The sequence below is a fragment of the Chelonoidis abingdonii genome, chromosome 15 (assembly GCF_003597395.2).
Source record: "Chelonoidis abingdonii isolate Lonesome George chromosome 15, CheloAbing_2.0, whole genome shotgun sequence".
Taxonomy (NCBI): domain Eukaryota; kingdom Metazoa; phylum Chordata; order Testudines; family Testudinidae; genus Chelonoidis; species Chelonoidis abingdonii.
In genome coordinates, this window is record NC_133783.1 from 49575109 (window position 1) to 49594925 (window position 19817).

Below are 19817 nucleotides of genomic sequence, written 5' to 3' on the forward strand. Positions count from 1 at the left end.
GACCCAAGCCCCAAACCTAAGGAAGGCTTGGATCTGGAGGTCAAAATTCAACACCTCCTGTCCCCCACCTCATACAGCCATAACCTCAAAGTGGCATTGCCTTTAGGAGCTACACTCATGGATCACTGCTTACTGAGTAGGGTTAGTATACATTTAAAAACAAAACAAAAACAAAAAAACAAGAGAAAATTCAGTCAATTCACCCAGGTATACAAAGAAGAGATTCTTTTCTTATCTTTTTTGTCTTTCTTTCCTTTGCTCCTCCCCCCTATGCCCCTCACCTTTCCTTTGGGCCTGATTGTTCTCATTGCAAAAAATAAGAAGCAGTTTGGAATTAATCTGAAGCCTGTATTGCTGCTAAATACCATTTTAAAATGTCGATTGCAAGACAATAATAAGTGTTTTCATCAGAGGGTCTCAAAAGTGAGCGACAACCGTTTATATAGAAAATAATACAATATTTTTTTCATACATCACTTCATCACAAAAAAATAGTTCCCCACTGAGGATGAAGAGCCAGGACTCTGCGGGCGAGTGTAGGCTGCTTTGTGGCACTTCCCACACTGAGCTGCCTGGAGTCTGCGAAGTTCCTAAAGCCCTGAGCCCATGGGGTACATGTTGTTCAGAATTCTGTCTCTGCAACCCCAGCTGGAGTCAAAGCACCATGGATCTATGCAGGCTGCTGCCTCTGCTCCCACTGAGACCAGTCTTGTGTGTGTTACAAAGCCTCCCAAGCACTGCTGCTGAAGCTCCAGGTCGAACGAAGTCACCCAGGATTTCTCTACTCCGGGAGGTGAGACAAATTAAGGAAAGTTGTGACGTTAATTCCCCCTATGTGGATGCTCTCATTCAGAAATAGAGAGACCTTTGTTCACTGAAAGGCCACTTTGCATCGGAATGAGTGCAACCACACGGGGATTTAACGCGCTATGCGCTTTCACTTCACGGCTTTAGTTAATTCGCCTTAACTTGCCTGAATGTCCCCGTGCAGACAAGCCTCAGGGGTGAGCGTGGGCCACTCTCTCTCCCACATCTCCACCAGAGACCTGCCCCCAAAATCACCTTTACGGACTCCACTGCTGGCATCACTGCCTTCTCTGAACAATCTCTCGTGTGAGCATGTTTAACAACATCACCTCCCACCTCTCTAGTTTCTGTGCTCACCTTCCCTTTTCATCTCTTTTTCCCCACAACTCCACCTAATTATATCATCCTCCACACTCCTCCTGCCTTCCCTCCACCTCTTGTCTTCCTACGTTCCCCGCGCACTTTGCTTTTCAGTTCTGACACAGTAATAACAATATCTGATCCTCCTGAGAATTCTTTACACTATAGATTCCACCAACGGACCTGCACTGGAATGATATCTACAATCAGATTTTTTTTGAACCCAAGATCTGGGGACAAAGAATGCATGGGCTGGGGAAACATAGTCCTACCAGAATTTAGGGCAAGGCGGAATGACAAGTGGGCCATCTGTCCAGGAATCAATCAGATGAGGTTTTGGACAATCAGTACCCAAATGATTTTAGGTCATATTCTCTCTCAAGCGCTAACGTCTTCTAGAGCATCTTTAGTAGAGCTCTGCTTCTTAGTGGGATCTCCAGAGGTTGTAGTACCTATGGGCTCACTCATTTCAGCGCAGGGAAACAGCCAAATGCACTGGAATTATTGTCTTGCAGTGTAATGCTAAATGATTTCTCACATCTAGACTAGCTCAGTCTACTGAGGGTATTTTAATATTGTCTCTCTTTTTCTCTCTCTGTCCCGGCATTTTTAATTCTAACTTTTCTTTCTCTCTCTCTCTTTTTCATCTTCTTCTTTTCCCATGAATAGACCCCACCACAGGAAACAATGGGTGTAAAAAAAAAAAGAAGCGTAAATAAAAGTTTCCACATCAGCAATAATAAAGGGTTTCACCCTCATCATCACAGTTCCTGCCCCATGAACATCCCAATCAGACAGGCTGTGCAATCACAGAGAATGAATATTCTTCTAAAGCTGAAACCCCAGCTGTTTTTTCTGAGATTTCCCTCAGTGCTGTATTTACCGTGATTCAGTCTCAGCTCACAAAATCTGATTCACATAATTCTACTTTCGATGCCATGACACGTCGAGTGACTAATTCAGAGCCAAGTTCATTGTTAGTGAGCTGGGAGAGACGCAGTCGTAGATTGAGAGTATGGTGGATACTACATGATTTTGCAGACTAAATAAGGGGTGTTGATTCAACAGGTAACAGAATATTACATGGGAAGTTTGAAAGCTTTGTAAGTTTTGCAAAAATAATGGAACCTTTCCACAATATGGGATAGAGGGGAGTTCTTTCTGAATCATGACTAGCTCACTTCTCTATTCTCTTGCCTCTGTGACTAACGGCTTTGCCGTTTAAGGGCTTGGTACGCCCACATCCTGAATACCGTGTATAGATCTGGTCGCCCCATCCAGGGGTGAAAGTAATTTAAAGGATTTACCAAGGTCGCTGGAATCCTGAGCGGGGGCGAGGCCTAAACCAGAAGTGGTGAGGCCATTCAAGATTTAAAGGCCCTGGAGCTCCAGCTGTGGCTGGGAGCTCCAGAGCCTTTAAAACACCCCAGAGCTACTAGCTGCAAAGGTCCTCTTCAGACCCCATTGTAAAAATCATTTATTCCAGGAATGTTTTCTTCCGTCTAACCCAGGGGCAGGCAACCTATGGCACGTGTGCCGAAGGCGGCACGCGAGCTGATTTTCAGTGGCACTCACACTGCCCAGGTCCTGGCCACCAGCCTGGGGGGCTCTGCATTTTAATTTAATTTTAAATGAAGCTTCTTAAAAATTTTTAAAACCTTATTTACTTTACATGCAACCATTGTTTAGTTATATATTATAGACTTATAGAAAAAGATCTTCTAAAAATGTTAAAATGTATTACTGACATGCGAAACCTTAAATTAGAGTGAATAAATGAAGACTTGGCACAGCATTTTTGAAAGGTTGCCAACCCCTGTTCTAACCACTGATAACTTTGATTTCACTCTCTTTCCTGAACTACTGCCTCATGCCTTATGTTCTGTTTGTTTGCCTTGTTTACTGTAGATTGTAAACTTCTGAGTGTCCAACACTATGATGATATAGCTCCATGGGAATTTACTGCACTATATAAATATTTATTAACTAGTTGTGGGGGCAGGTCCTCAGGTTGTGTAAACAATGGAGCTATGATAAAATACACCAGATTAGGAACTGCCCCACTGAGAATAAATGGGCCAAAGATTTTAGGATCAATTTTTTTTTTTTTTAAAGCCACCCTCACAGAAATTCTCAAGATGTGCTTTCAACTGTAGCAGCACAAATCAGTGCAGTACATTATAAAGCAACTCTCCACCTGAAATGTTAGTTTCAATATTGTGTTGGGGGGAACCTGACCACGATGGGGCAGAAGGACTTTTAAAATGCATTTGATTTAAAATAGATATTGATACAGACAAAATGGATGATGCATTTTTGACATTAATTTGCATCACAATCTGGGAAGGGCTCCTAGGTCCCTAGTTACAACTGTGACTAATGCACGGTATAGCCAGTGAGTTCTTTTCTCTTCTGTGCCCCATCCTATAAAAAGCAGCAGTCTTCTCTGATGAATGATTTGCTCTTAGCTAAATGCAACGTGGTGTTACTATTTTGCCTGTGAAGTCTTTATGTTGAAAGATGCTGATCAACTGCTTTAATCTACCTGACCTTTCGGCTCTCAGCCTCTCTCATGGAGCCAGCTGCGCTTGCTGGCTCCGAAGGTAATTCTAGGGTGTTTGAAGGACATCATGCATTGAGACAGCTGAGACAGGGTAGATCGTCTGGCAGAGTTAAAAGCTAACAGGGAAGGTTTCTCTGAACAGTTTGGTAATTGTGCAGGTTGCACAAGTAAAGGCTTTTCACTTGCCTTGATTTCTGTCTTTACGCTGTCTACCCAGGCCAGGACGATCTGCAAAACCAGGATTAGCAAACCCTGACAAACCCGCTGTGTTTTATATGCTAGTTTTATCATGAGGGGGTGGGGTGGCTGATTTGAAACCTCCGTTTGATGATGGCAATACAAGATAAAATGCCAATAACAGTGTGAAATCTCAGTGCTGTTACTGGGCAGTCATGTAATGACCGGCCATATGGAGGAGTGAAGCTAATTTGTCATTATGCCATCCAGTCCTGCAGGCAAAAGTATTTTCTCTATGCAGAAGTTACTGAAAAAATACATGGCCTTTTTAGTGTCAGATATCGAGATCCCTTGTGGCAAATATACCTCTTTTCTCTGTATGTTAAATAAAAACATGCATACAAAACATTTAGGACTAGGAACCACCCTTAATGCAACCTGGCTAATTATATGGTCCCCATCACTCTAGTACATGGACGTTTACCATCACAGCCCCCAGAAGATACATCTAGTGCAGCAGAGGGGGTATTGTCTCTATGCCCATTTAATCATTGGCCTTTCTTCTGTCACTGCCAATTGGGGTACTACCAGTGATGTAGTCACCTTTCAACTTGGCAACAGACTGGACTGATGCAACCAACTTGTTTAACATGAGCTGCTGAACAGCTGGCTACATAGCAACGATTTCTAGTTGTGACAGAGATGGGTTGATTTGAACTAGCGGCCCAGCAGATTTTATCTATTTTGAGGTAATGAATAAATAGACCAAAAAATCCAAAAAAGACTGAACTTTGGGTGGTATTGTGGTCTGATTTGTTAAGAGCTTGTGATTTATTCTATCAGGGTGTAAATATTTACTTGGTACACTTTATATACACTCATTTGTATTTCATAGAATCACAGAAGATTAGAGTTGGAAGAGACCTCAGGAGGTCATCTAGTCCAACCCCCTGCTCAAAGCAGGACCAACTCCAACTAAATCATCCCAGCCAGGGCTTTGATAACTGGGCCTTAAAAACCTCTAAGGATGGAGATTCCACCACCTCCCTAAGTAACCCATTCCAGGGCTTCACCATCCTCCCAGTGAAATAGTTTGTCCTAATATCCAACCTAGATCTCCCCCACTGCAACTTGAGACCATTGTTCCTTGTTTGGTTTGACCTCTCCACAGGGGTGAAAGTAACTTAAAGGACTTACCATTACTCCAGACTCCTGCAGAGGGGAAGGGGCCTCAACTGGAAGAAGCGTGGCCTCTATCGGAAGAGGTGAAGCCTTTAAATCCTGGGGCTTTTAAATCAGGATTTAAAGGGCTCAGGGATTTGGCTGAAGCTAGGAGCCAGGCCCTTTAAATTAACCCCGGAGCTACCAGCTGCAGAGGCGGCTGGGAGCCCTGGGGTTTGGGCAGGGGTGAAAGTAATTTACATTTCTTACCCATATGGTCCAATCGCAAGCAACCCACCCACCTCTCCTACGTACTTCATGGATCCCTCCCATTGCATGACATAGATAGAGAAAATAAAGCTACTATTACTACTACCAGTACTGTCTGTAATAAAACTTTACTATTGGAATAAGCCTGAAAAAGTGAAAACTCACTGTCACATTTTTCTCTGTGTCTTCCCTCCTCCTCCTCCAGCCAGGCTGCAGATGCTAGGCTCTGTGCTTTCTCCCTGCCTGGCACTCAGCAGCTGCTGCAGAGGCTTCCCTCTAGCTTGCAGCAGGGAGACTGCCTCCTGCATAAGAACAGTTTAAACTCAGTTGTTCCCTGATGGTTCAGCCCCCAGGGTTAAGAGAGGTTTCTGGCATCTTTGTTAATTTCACTCCCAGTTGTTGGGGGGCGGGGGGGAAGCTGTGTGTGACCATGGCAGGGGCAGTTCTTTTCTGCCCCCTGGATGAGAGGATCTCCAATACTCCTAAAATACAATAGGGTAGGGGCCAGTTGCTGGGGTCGGGGCAGTCAGCGACAGGCTGCAGCAGCATTGTTTGTGACACACACATTCATACATACACATGCATACTGTATATATGTGTATGTGTATGAATGTGTCACAAACAATGCAGTTGCAGCCTGTCACCGACCAGCAGCGACCCCAGCAACCGGCCCCTGTGGGCTGCTGCCTGCAGAGAGCCAGCAGGTGCCGCTGGGCTGGGTCTGCCAAGGAGTAAGTAACAAAGGCAAAAACCACAGCCAGCCAGCCAGGGAGGGAGTTGGGGGAGAGAGGGGAAATCAGGGGTGAATGAAGGACAACTGAAATAGACTTCATGAAATATACAAGATATTTAGAAAAAGTTTTGTCAATTTCAGCCTCTGCACTCTGCAGGCAGGACAAAACAAAAAGAGATCTGAGTTTGCACCCGATGTCCTAAGGACATTTCAGGTATTTAAATCAATATATAAAGAGGGTGGATTGGAATGAAAACTATTATTTCTTTCAAAGGAGGCACAATAATTTCACTGAATATTCAGTTTTCCCCTCCAATCCCTTTGTGGTTTTGTCTGTGGGGGCTATTTGCTTTCCCTGTAAATCTTTAGTTGCTTTAGAAAAATTGCTTTGCCCAAAATAAACCCTAATCATCATGACACATCTTTCCACCATGTTCTCCATGTTTTTTGTGTTGTTTTTTTTAAACAGAAACATTTCAAAGAGGATCTGCAAGCAGTTTAGACATCACAACCATAATCCTCTGCTGGGGAGGAAATGGGATAGATTTGAACTTGGAAATGGTTCCTGATTTTGATTGTGTTTAGGAGATCCCCTAATCCTGGGGACAGAAAAGAAGGGCCCCTGCCATGGTCACACACACGCAACAACTGGGAGTGAAATTAACAAGGATGCCAGAAACTCTGGGCACTGAACTGCAGAGGGAACAGCTGAGTTTAAACTGTTCTTTTGCAGGCAGCAACAGCAGGCATCTCAACTAGTCTATTGCAAGCTAGAGCCTAGAGGAAAACCTCTGCTGGGGGGAATGGAGAGGAATTCAGAGCCTTGTCTGCAGCCTGGCTGGCGAAGGGGGAGGGAGGAGACGAGAAACCAATGTGACATTGAGTTTTCCCCTTCCATCTGCTTTTATTAGCTCAGGATTTAAGCTGTGCAGCCAAATGCTTGTATTTGTTGTGTATATTAGTAGGAGAGATACCCTCATCCCTGGGGGCAGACAGGGACAACCCCTGCCATGGTCAAAGACATCCTCCCTTCGACCCCCTCCCCCTAGCTACTGTGAGTGAAATTAATAAGGAGGCCAGAAACCTAGCCCTGGGGGCTGAACCATCAGGGAACAGCTGAGTTTAAACTATTCTTATGAAGGGAGGAGGCTTCTCTTTCCCTCCCTCAGTCAGTCTCCTTTTCCTCCCGGTCCTCCTCCATACCAGCACGTACCAGCTTACTTTCACCTCTGCCTCTCCAGTGTACTCTCACACTGGAGGTGGTGGGGAGGGGTCAGGAACAACTCTGGGCCTGGGAGGCCCCAGCCTGGCAAGCCTATGGGCATGCTGCAGTGGAAAGAGGGGCTTAAAAAGGAGGTGCTGCAGCCCAGCAGGGGGGAAGGTGGAGAGAGACAGACCGGTGCTCGCTGCTATGGAAGGACTATGCTAGGAGGGTATCCCCAGGAGGCAGGGGCTGCTCCATGAAGCCAGGAGTCTCTAGCCTCCAGCGGCCCAGAGGCTGGGTTGCAAGAACCACAAGCCACAACATACTCGAAGCAGGGACAGAGTGGTAGGAAGAGACCCAGGGAAGAGTTAGCTGGACTGCAGACAGAAGTGCTGGAACTAGGGGTGCTGCCACACCCCCCAGCTTGAAGTGGTTTCCATCATATACAGGGTTTACCATTTGATTCAATGGCTCTCAGCACCCCCACTATACAAGTTGTTCCAGCAGGTAGTGGGTGCCTTCTTTACGGTGCTTTGGAACCCAGTGGAGTGGGAGGGCCTGGGTTTCCCATCACTAGGTGGGGCTGCTGCCACAGACTCTAACCACTAGGCAGGGGCTCACCCATTCACAGCACCATATAAGAATCTCTCTGAAAAGCTGAATATGGTGACTACTCAGCTGCAATTAAACACCACACATTTAGAATACAAAACATTAAAGAACAACCTGCCCAAATAGACACCAACTGAAACCCACAAAAGCTCTGGCAAACCTGCCCTCAGGCAAACCACACACTCCAGTTAACACACTCTACAGGGAAAAATGTATTTAAAACAACTTAATGTCCCTAAAAGTAGTGAAAGAAAAATTAGCTGCAATAAATGGACCTCAAATATGGATTAAAAGCAGCCAATGAGGGATTCAGACAGACTTCATGTGGCAGAGAGTTCCACAGCTCAGGTCTTCCAACAAAGCAAGCTCTGCTGCTGAGCTGATCATGACCAACGCTAAAAATTCAGAACCTGTGAGGAAGCAGAGAAATTGCTGTCTGGCATAGCAGGGGTTAAAGAAACCTTTGGGTTTAGCTAGCCTGGCCCCACTATACCTGCAGCCAATGCCCGGCCTGGAGTGGGAGAAAAGAAAGGAGCCTGGCTCGGTTTGGGGCTGACTGGCGAGGAGGCAGAAGCACTCTGTCTGCCTGCCCAAAGGGACAGATCAGCAACCTGCCAGCCAGCACAGCCACTTGAGGCAAGTAAGGGCTCCCCTGCCAAGGGGGACCTGCAAATAAGCCTATGGGGCAGGGCAACTGGACTACTGGGGCCATGCCCCAAACTAAATAATAATAATAATTGGAGATATAACAATATCCTAGAACTGGAAGGGACCTTGCAAGGTCATTGAGTCCAGCCCTCTGCCTTCACTAGCAGGACCAAGTACTGATTTTGCCCCCGCCCCATCACCACCAGGAGGGAAACCCCATCACCCCTGTTTAGGGGTTGACCTACACAGGGCCCTGGGCTGAGACCCAGTGGAGAGGGAGGGTCTGGGTCTCCCTACCACTCCTCGTAGTCTTACAGAGTGAAAAACCAGTGATCTAGCCACTAGGCTGCAAGGCCACAGAAGACCCTGTCACAGGACCTGATTCTCATCTATACTTGGGTTCCTTCACTCTGGCAAGGAAAAGAGGCCTTAAAGTGGGAGCAAATGTAGATTACAGTATGGCCACTTTTGGTGCTGGAGTGGTGTCAAGGGCCTTTAGTGTAAATGAGCATCAAGCCCCAGGAGTCAATCTGCTATGGCTGATCAGATTTGTGGGCAAGAGAAATAGTTGAGGGCAGTCACGCAGGTAAAATGATTGTTATTAAAGAGTCATCTTTTACCCTGTTATTTCTTTTCTAGATATAAAGGATTTTTTTTCTGGGGATAGATGTTTAGTTTTTAACAGTGACTACTGTGGGACAGAATTATGAAGGGCTTTAAACAACAGTAGTAAGATTATGATGTGTCTTTTGGTCCTCTAACAGCCTGTGTAGATGAGGGAGAGCCACCATCAAACAACTGTAAGCGCCTAGACTCCAATTAGGATGTTATACATGAAATTCACACCTCTCTGGGTCTGGAGGACTGAACGTAAATAGCATTGGCCATTAATTTTCAAATAAGCAGTGATGGGATGCTTTCCAAACTGAAGCCGTCATGCATGTATATCTATAGCAACACGCAGATGGATTTGTGTGGAAATGTGCCGTGATATTCACAAACACATTAACAAAATCTTGGACTAGTCTGAGAGCCATGCTCAGCTTTTGCATTTTGATATATGATGGTAACTACAGAATTTGATTCTCTTTGGAGAGCATATTTTGGGCTTTTGATGGTATTTTGTAAGTCACAGACACTAACTTTCTTCATTGCACTGAGAGTAGTAAATTAGGGGATTCTTTTGCAGATTCCAATGATTCTATAAAGTTTTCCAAAAACAGATTAGCTATGGGGATCCCCTAATATGTTGTATGGCTAAAATAAGCTTCTATTTTCTTTTCCCCAGGGTGAAGGGATGGGATTGTGTGAGAAAAAAATCCTTTCATGTTTGTAATAGGAACCATTTTTATAATACATTTCTATTGTAGAAAAGGCAGGGTAGATGGGCAACAAGAATGATTAGAGGCATGGACAAACCTCTGTATGAAAAGGGTCTAAAATACTGGGATTATTTACTTTAGCGAGGAGATAAATAGGGGAGTGGACATGTAAAAGATGCACAAAATAATGAATGAGATAAAAAAGGTGGCTTGGCAACTTCTCTCACCATCTCTTACAATACAAGCAAAAGTGGATGTTCAGCGTAATGAAAGGTAGCTCATTGGAAATGGATAAAGAACACATTCCTTTTTAACAAAATGTGCAGTTAGCTTGTGGAACTCCTTGACAAAGATATCATTAAGGCCAAAAAGTTAGTGGGATTAAAGAAAGGACTGAACGTTTATATGGATAACGACAGCATCCAGAATTACAATTGAATGGATTTACAATTTTTTTTGTTTTTAAAACGAGTGTTTTGGAAGATATATAAACCCTCATGCCTCTGGGAATAAACCACACATAATTAATAAGGTTGAGAGGAAACTTTCCCTGAAACAGTAGCTGCTTATTCCAGGGTTACTTACACTTTCCTCTGATGCCCCTGGTACTGACCACTCTCAGATACAGAACACTGGACTGGATTGGTAATTCTATTGTTCCTATGGCAATGGAAACATCTAGGGTGGTGCTCATATAAATCAGACCCCAGTTTCAATAGGACCACTCATTTCTAAAGACATAATGTCTGGGCTTTGCATCAGATATCATTTTACATCTCCAGAGAAGCATAAAGCAGCCATAGTGTCTGATGCAAAACCCATTGAACTCAACAGGGGCCTTTCTGTTGATTCCAGTGGGCTTCGGATCAGGCCTTTATTGAGAGACAGGATCTGCCTTGAAGCCTTAACAAATTTTCTACCCCTACAGGTGGCCTCACCAGATCAGAGATTGATTAAAGCTAGCTGGAAACCAGACATTCTATTGGCATTTCCAAATTTGTTTACATTCTGAATCACAACAAAAAGTTGACATTTCATAAATTTTTGTGGAACAAAAATGTCACAAAATTTAGATTTGGGAATAATGAAATATTTTCTCTTGAAAATGTAAAATCATTTCATTTCAAGAAGGTGAAATGTCCCATTTCTCTACCGTTGAAACATACAATATTAAATATTAAAATTATTGTAATATAATTCAATAGCAAAAACATGAGAAAGAATTATTTGTTTTCAACAGTTTTCCCTCAAAATATCATCAAAATCAAAATGTTTTGATTTAAATGAAACCGTGTTTTCTGACAGAAAACTGTTCCGTTTAAAATGTTCTGACTAGTTCCAGTTTTGATACGTTTGCTGGACAGCATAGTGGAAGCCTTAGTTGTGCCTGTTTTGAGCGTGTGGGGAGGAAAAACCGGTCTCAGTTCTTCAGGGCTGGCAACTTTCTCCAGCATTAAAATCATATGAAAAGTAAAGAACTCAAAGAATGTTCTCCCTGGACCTACCCTCAATTTCCTACTTTCACCACCACTTCCTTTAACCTAAATGACTTGCACAACTAGAATATACATTGAACATAAAGGTCCAGCTTCCTCTTCCTAACAGTTCTCCAAAGAGTGAGCACAACCTTGGGTTCCACACAGCTTGCTTGTAAAGAGCTTGATAACATCTCTTCAGTAAGGAATCATTTTTTACAACAGCTTTTTCAACTTATGACCTGCCCTATAAATGTATTACCCTGTTTTAGTAACGTATCTAAAGCTGCTGGCTACATTTTAAGCACTTGATCCTGAAAATACTTCAGCAGGTGAGTGACTTCACTCAGGTATGCCCGGAACTCTTGTGACACAACTCACATGAATGAAGGTACTCATGCTTAAGTGTTTGCAGGGCTAGCCTTGAAATCCAGAACTCCCAGAAGAGCTCTGGTCCCATTTAGATACCAAAAAGAAGTGGCTAGATTTTTGAATGCGCTCAGCACACTGGGTGCAAAACTCTCCTGGAAATCTGGCTTTTCAGGTCACAATGCGAGCTGTGGGGGACAGAGTGCTTGTGAAAATCTGGCCCTTGTGCGGATACCCAAATAGGAGTTCAGTTCTCTTGAAAAACTGGGCCCCGCAGGTAGATGCTGAGCACTTGAAAATTTGGCCCTGAACTCTAGAAATTCTGGGCTCCCATGTCCATGTCAGAAAGAGCTGTGTGGGCTTTTTCTCCCGCAGAAATCTGTCGTGCATGGTCTCCAAAAAGAACTTAGGTTCCCATTTTATCTTTGTTCATGTGATATCTGTTTTTTACTGCAGGTATTTCTGAGCCATGGAGATCAGACCCAAATCCAAAATTTCCCACAGTCTGGAAGGAGGTTCCATTTAGGAACCATCCCGCCTTTAACCAACTGCTTCAAAATTAATTTCCTATCGACTTGATTATGAGATGGGGAGGTCTGAGGGGAGAGAAAAAGCCTTTTAATAAATGTGATGAAAAGTTAATGATCTGGGACAGAAAATACCCTCCCTAATCTGACTGATAATTAGTTCCAGCTAATTGCTGGGAGCCTGCAGATGTTCTGATAAGCACCCTAGAAATCCTGTTGTTATTTGTTCATAAACAAAACAATAAATGCGTGCATTACTTATTTCAGAGTCAGGAAAACAACAAGAAAGAACCAACGTCAAGTCTCCATGAAGGAGGCATCAAAGTTAATCTCTCAAGCTGCAAGATCCTCCATCTTGAATCCCCTCATAGCCCTACTTCCTAGCACACAGAAAGGCAGACTCTAAACATTTAAAGATGCAGTACACCCCATCAAAACTATACAGAGCCTGATTCCTGGTTATCTTACAGCCCTTTTTTCACCATCTCTGGCAGCGCAAATATGTTATAAAGCAACTTCCCAGGGCCCGCAAGGAATATCCTTGCCATTGCATGCCCCTATCTCTTGCAACAGGCCTCAGCATATGGGATGCTCCAGCACGGAATAGGCATGTATGAGAAAGTGGGTGTTGTAGGAGTGAGACAGAGTGGCTGGTGAATTCTTATGCTATGGTGTGTCTGCACCACTGCAGTGGTCCATAGAAGCCATTGTATCCATTGCATAGTGCCAGGCCTAGAATTGTCCCTGCTCTGGTGCTGAGATAAATCCCCCTGATCTTCCACAGAAGGCTTGTGCAAACTGTGTGAGACTCTTGGGTTGTAAACTTGGGCTGGGAGTCTTATGAGAATGGGTTGACTTGCAGAATGTCCTGTACTTCCTGCTGAGAGTAGCTTCCAGAACATTCTCTTTTCAAGCCGTTCAGCACTTCTAGAGCCAACCAGAAATACAAATAACGCACCATTCTAGTATCAGTAGTTTCTATTTGAGTTCAGAGCCTACCAATCTTAGGGGTTGGGGGTAGTGTCTTATTGTTCAAAATCCCCTGCCCATTGCTAATCACTGATCTCTAATTTGTTAGTCTCTAAGGTGCCACAAGTACTCCTGTTCTTTTTGCGGATACAGACTAACACGGCTGCTACTCTGAAACCTGATCTCTAATACACATCTGTGTTATCTGGGGAGCAGACTAAGTGTGGGAGAAAAGGTGTCAAGCTGCTTTACAATCACAAGAGGTGGCCGGTAGAGAACAACACAGCATTCCATGCAAGAGCTGTGGATCCCAGCTTGTTAGCCCTGTGATGACTGAAGGCTACCCATGCCTGAACTTAAAGGAGCCTTGTCAGGACATAGAAGCAGCGTGAACTGAAGAACTGGCTCCCCCTCTCTTCACATCAAAAATAATAATTTCATTATACATGTGTGCTGCAGAACTCTCCTGCAGAACTCCAAGTCCTTAGCCAGTAAACATTCGACAGCACTGCCGCACCCACACAGCACCCTGGTGGGGAACATTCCCATGCACGGGTCCATTTGTTCAAAGTGGGTTCCTCCCACCAATATGTAACTTAATTGCACAGCCACAGGAAGAATTCACATGCAATATTTAAAGATACGAAGGGGGGTGTCTCCATGAAAATCAGTTTGAAATGCCAGTTAAGATCAAGCATATGGAAACTGCAGTTAATTGGCTGGCCCAGACAAGCCATATGCCATGCACAGTGGATTAAAGATAGGCTGGCTGGCTAGCTAGCTGGGCAAGGATGGAATAGCTGTTAATCTGGATGGGGAGAGATCTTTGTAAACAGAAAGGCAGCATTCTGGGATCTCAAGTGGCACCTTGATACAAAAGGGTTAATAACACAGGCAGCAAAAACAATTTATGGGCACTTACTGGGTTGACTGGGCATTGCCCATGAGTGCCATCTCTTAATTTATTATGCAGCCTGACTTCCTTTACTAACCTCTTCTGCCTGGCAACTAGGTACCCAATAGCTCCTTTTACTGGATCACTGCAATACACTAGGCTAAATCAGAAATACTACAGTGTCGGAAACGTAGCCCTTAAAAACAATGAAGAAACAGCCCAAAAGACTACAGTAACACGATTTTATGCTGCAGAATTTAGGCTCGTTATTGTCAAAGGTTGGAGAAAAGATTCTGAGGTAATTTGCAAAAGCTAAGTGATTATCTATTGTAACAGACTGCAGTGCCCACGGTTCACTTAATTCTGTCACAGCATTCTGCAAGTTGCAATTGCAAATAACAAGCAGAATGTATACAGTTCTCTAGGATCTCGGAGTACCCCAGGCTGTATGAAAAGATCAGGCAGAGCTTTGGTAAGCGAAGTTAGTAGTAGCAATGTACTATTTTCACTCATTCATGAGTGTTTCCATAGTTACCAGTGCAGAAGGGCTCAACAAGAAAGGCTGAAAAGAAAAGAGAAAATTAGGAGGGACAGGGAAATAAATGAGAGGAGCCTTATTACAGATCAACCTGGTTAGACGGGTTAGCTGCTTTGTTAATGGAGTGCTAGAAAGCAGTGAATAAAAAGAGATGGGATTTAATACTGTGTTGGTTATGCTTTAATTTCAGATGATGCTGGCAAGTGCTGTCTGCTCAGCCTCCCTCTCGCAAATACCCACCTGAAAAATTTGCTGCAACTAGCACCATTTTAATGAACTGAACACATAAGCCTCGTGCCAGTGATAGATTTACCCTTTTCCTGTTGCTGTAGGAAATCATAGAAAGGTAGGGCTGGGAAGGGACCTCGATAAAGTATTCCTTCCACCCTGGACTCACTGCACCCAAAAGCGATTTACAAACTAGGTACTGATTCCAAAACTGGCAAAGCTCCATTTATACACACAGGCGCATGGGACCCAGCACCAAGTTACCAGAGACGCAGCCAATGGGAAAAACACAATGGAAACAGGAACAATTACTGAAAAGAAGAGGGACAAGGCATCCTCCATGAGGGGGCCCCCATATTGGAATATATCCCCTCCATAGTCACAAATAGCCCATCTTTCAGGGCCCAGTTTGTTACCCAGGTGTTGGGAATGGGATGGGCACAGTCGGCCCAGGCTGGTATTTATGGGGATGAAGAGACAGTGTGGCCTAATGGATAGGACAATGGCATAGGAGCCAGGAGACCTGGCTTCAAGTACCAGCTCTGTCACCCAGGTTCAGACCAAATGGTGCATATATTTGGCTAAGGAGCCAGTGAAGCAAGGCTACCATTATGACTGGACGCCCCTAAGGCTGAATTCCCCTTTGTCAAGGTTTCTTTCCCCACTCTGAACTTTAGGGTACAGATGTGGGGGACCTGCATGGACACTTCTAAGCTTAATTACTAGCTTAGATCTGGTAACCCTGCCACCACCCAGAATTTCAGTGTCTGGGGCACTCTCTGTTTCCCCCTGGGTTGCCTTGAGGGACTTCACCAATTCCCTGGTGAACACAGACCCAAACCCCTTGGATCTTAAAACAAGGAGAAATTAACCATCCCCCTCCTTTCCCCCCCACCCATCACTGGTGAGTCCAGATCCAACCCCCTTGGATCTTAAAACAAGGAAAAATCAATCAGGTTCTTAAAAAGAAAGCTTTTAATTAAAGAAAGAAAAGATAAAAATCATCTCTGTAAAATCAGGATGGAAAATGCTTTACAGGGTAATCAGATTCCTATAGACCAGAGGGACCCCCCCTAGCCTTAAGGTTCAAAAGTTAACAGCAAACAAAGGTAAAATCCTTCCAGCAAAAAGAAACATTTACAAGTTGAGAAAACAAACATAAGACTAACACGCCTTGCCTGGCTAATTACTTACAAGTTTGAAATATGAGAGACTGATTCAGAAAGATCTGGAGAGCCTGAATGTATGTCTGGTCCCTCTTAGTCTCAAGAGCGAACAACAAGAAAACAAAAAGCACAAACAAAGACTTCCCTCCACCAATATTTGAAAGTATCTTGTCCCCTTATTGGTCGTCTGGTCAGGTGTCAGTCAGGTTTACTGAGCTTCTTAACCCTTTACAGGTAAAAGAGACATTAACCCTTAACTATCTGTTTATGACACCCCTAAATATATTTAAGAGGGGGTAGTGTTTACGTTTTGATTTTATTTCCAGTTGGTTATTTTCCGATTTCAGAGTGAGTGGATGCTGCTAGGTTATTTTTATGGGCTAAATCACAGCTTCGAAGACTACATGCCCAAGCACGGGAATAAACAGGAGTTACACCCCTGCACAAGCTACCCAAACCTTGTGTCCCAGTGCAGAGAGGCAAGCCCCTGCTGCTTCCCCACTTACTCCCCAACTCCAGAGTAGGTGGGCAGGGAATGGGTGGCAAATGAGTGAAGCCTGTGCGCTATCACCATGCTCCGTGGCCTGCACAAGGGGTATCGTTTACTGCCAGGAGAGGCTAAAAGCTACTTACTACCCCATCCCAGAGCAAGGAGGCGGCAGGGAAGGAACTGGGACTCAGAGAGGTGTCTGTCACAATACGTCCTGGAGCTACTCCTGAGGGAACGCAGTTCACTCTTTGCTGCTTGCTCAGGGCTGGCCTAAAGTGACCATCCAGGCCAATGGGAGTGTATTTATAAGAGCGTCAAAAGCACCTAGAATCAGGGATAGGCACTTCTGAGACACATTATAAATCTAAATAAATAAACCATGTACACCGTCTCTCTCTTTTCCCAGCTGGAGGTTACTCCTTGTTTGCAGTTACCCTTGGCCCTAGCCCATAGGGATGGCTCACTTGATGATTACCTGTTCTATTCATTCCCGCTGAAGCACCTGGCATTGGCCACTGTTGGAAGACAGGATATTGGGCTAGGTGGACCATTGGTCTGACCCAGTATAGCCATTCTTATACATCAGTGTGTCATGATCTGAGACAGCCTGTTATCCACTTTCATTACAAAGCATACGTCTCGCCCTGGTGATGGGTAAAGGCGAAGGCTCTGGGTAAACAAAACTCTAGGACTGCTTGTGGGGAATGTCAGTGAGCAGATATTCACAGGAATCTGTCCTCTCTACCCAAAAATGTCAGAGGCCACCAGCTTAATTGACCAATGAGTTACTGTTGATAAATGTCTGTTTCCTCTCTTGTAATCTTGTTCACATAAGCAGTGATGCATTTGTCCACATTAGATTTTTTCACAGATGAAAACAAAATTATTTGAGGGGGATCTTAAACTGCTGACATCATCAATATAGGCCAAATCCTGCTCCCACCGAAGTTAGCTGAAGGGAGCTTTTTCACTGACTTCAGTGGAAGCAAGATCAAGTCCTGTGGGCCTGATCCAGCCCTCATTAAGTACCGTTTTTAAAAAAATTACAACACAAACATAGTCCTTAAATACGTTAGAAAATAAATAAATACATTCGGGGGGTGGGACTTGTACTCCTATAATCTAGCATGGTTGGTTTCATCTTGTATTGAAAAGAAAATACAGAGATTGATAAAAACCAGAAATAATTTGTCTGTGGAAATGCTTTTTTAAAAAATGTAATTTAGAAAGTAAAAGCTTTCCTTTGGGATTTCCTTCCTCCAGAAAATGCTTCTCTTTTATTGTCCCATGTAAGCCTCGTTTTTCGACGTTGCATTTTTGAGAAGCAAATGGCATCGTGAGAGAAATAACAAAAATGAGAAATACGAGGAGAACATTTTTATCCTGTTCATGACATTTTGTGAACTCTGTTAACAATTTGCCATTGTAATGAACTTTCACGGCAAGAATGAGGCCTACTCACTTTGCAGGTTTTTTAATCTCATTTCAATTCAGATTTTAATGTGAAAAACGGAGCTTTAAAAATAACGTGAAAGCTTCTCTTCGTTTTAAGGTTCGAATTTAAAGCTGGTCATGTCAGTTCTGAGCTATGTTGTGTAATAAATTGAAGGGCACATCTTTTCTTTTCATCTGAGAACATGTGAACCCGTCTAGTACTTAATTTAAACCACAAATGCAAAGGAGGAGGTTTTTCTGGGTTACAAAAGACACAGTATCAGTGTATCTGATCATTTCCAGTACCTTTAAAATAATTCCTTGCACCATAAATCATTCCTCTTAACATGGGACATGTTGATGTCTTCAATTAATAATTGTAATATAGAACACTGCCAACAAGGATACGCAACACTGAATTAGGTAACTAAACACTACACGCACGCACACACACAGTTTTAACAGTGTATTTCTGAAGCGATTAAGTCACCACGGAACAGACACATTTTTTTTTTTTTAAAGTAAATCTGTGTAGTCTCTAACTCAGCTAATTATAATGGTAACTTTTACACTGCTGTATTTAAGAGTCATGCCAGTACGTCCATGACAAACCATTATGTTTGTGTGCTTCTAACTCAGATATAAACGTTTGCTTTATACGGTCATATTCAATCCTAACTCCAACAAAAGAAAAGTTAGTAGTAGGTGGAGTTTACTGTTTATTTGGGAGTTTTTTTGGTCTCAATATACTTTAAAAAACAAAAAGACTTGTTTTATGACATATTTTTCCAGAATTGGTGAATTAATCATTTTTGCCATTTAAACAAATAAAATCTGGAAATAACTGAGAATTGGCATTAATGTACAATTGTATACATGCTAGCATTCATGCAGCACCTTTGTCACTCATCAGACAGTATACGGTTTCATCTCTGAAGGAAGCCCAGTACATTTGCAGACTAAACAATCTCCACTAAGCCTTGACGTATTCCTTTACAAGGAGGGGAGGTGGGTTAGGATCATATATTAAACATTTGCCCAATTCATTCCACACTGCACAGTTAAAAACTGACTTGATAGTTTGCTGCCATGAACTGAACAGTATGTGCATCACTGCCCTCTGCTGATGGAATCAGAAATGTTTCACTGTGTGTCATAGTTCCTGTACTGCTATCAGTGAACCTAAACTAATGGAAGATATTTTCAGAGTAGGAGGATGTCAGATTTCTCCTCTGTGCTGTTGTAAAGTTGACAGATGGGTATGATGGCACATAGTGACAAATATGAAGACCTAGGTGGCCACAAGTTACATTACATGGTCCATTAAACCCCTATGTAACAATGTAATGCCATTCACTTAAATGGTATTCATTAAAAAAATAATTCATTTTAAATGGTTTTAATTCTCTGATTTTTACACTCACGAGAGCCAAGAAATTCAGAGTTTACATGGAAAATCCAAGCTGTCTTATCTGGCTAGCTCAGCCTGCAGAGCAGCACACAAAATGTAACATAACAGAACTGACCTAAGACTCCTGCGGTATCTAGACACAGGTCTACAAGGCACGAATGGCACATCAGTCTGAACTCTGGATCTCCTTGGATTTGTTAGCTCAGTTTCTTAAGGGCACTTAAATTAACTTTTATTTATTTATTTTGCAGTTGATATTTAGCCTGCCCTCCAGGAAACAACAGACTATTCCCACTCATGGACATTAAACTCTATTAAATCTCACCTCCTGCCAGCTTCAGGTGTCTTCCAGTTTAAGGCTATGTTTACAGATAAAACAGGGCAGTTGTTCTTCAGGCCGGCCACATAGCATCCTAATCACTTGTGTTTAATAGGAAACAAATGACTGAGCACTGATA

At 43.3% G+C, this 19817-nt stretch overlaps 1 protein-coding gene across 3 annotated transcripts in view; it reads right to left on the reverse strand.

Annotated features, from left to right (window-relative positions):
- Window positions 1–19817, reverse strand: part of GRK5 (G protein-coupled receptor kinase 5) — a 232592-nt gene that overhangs the window by 133269 nt on the left and 79506 nt on the right. The gene's annotated exons all lie outside the window — the stretch shown is intronic.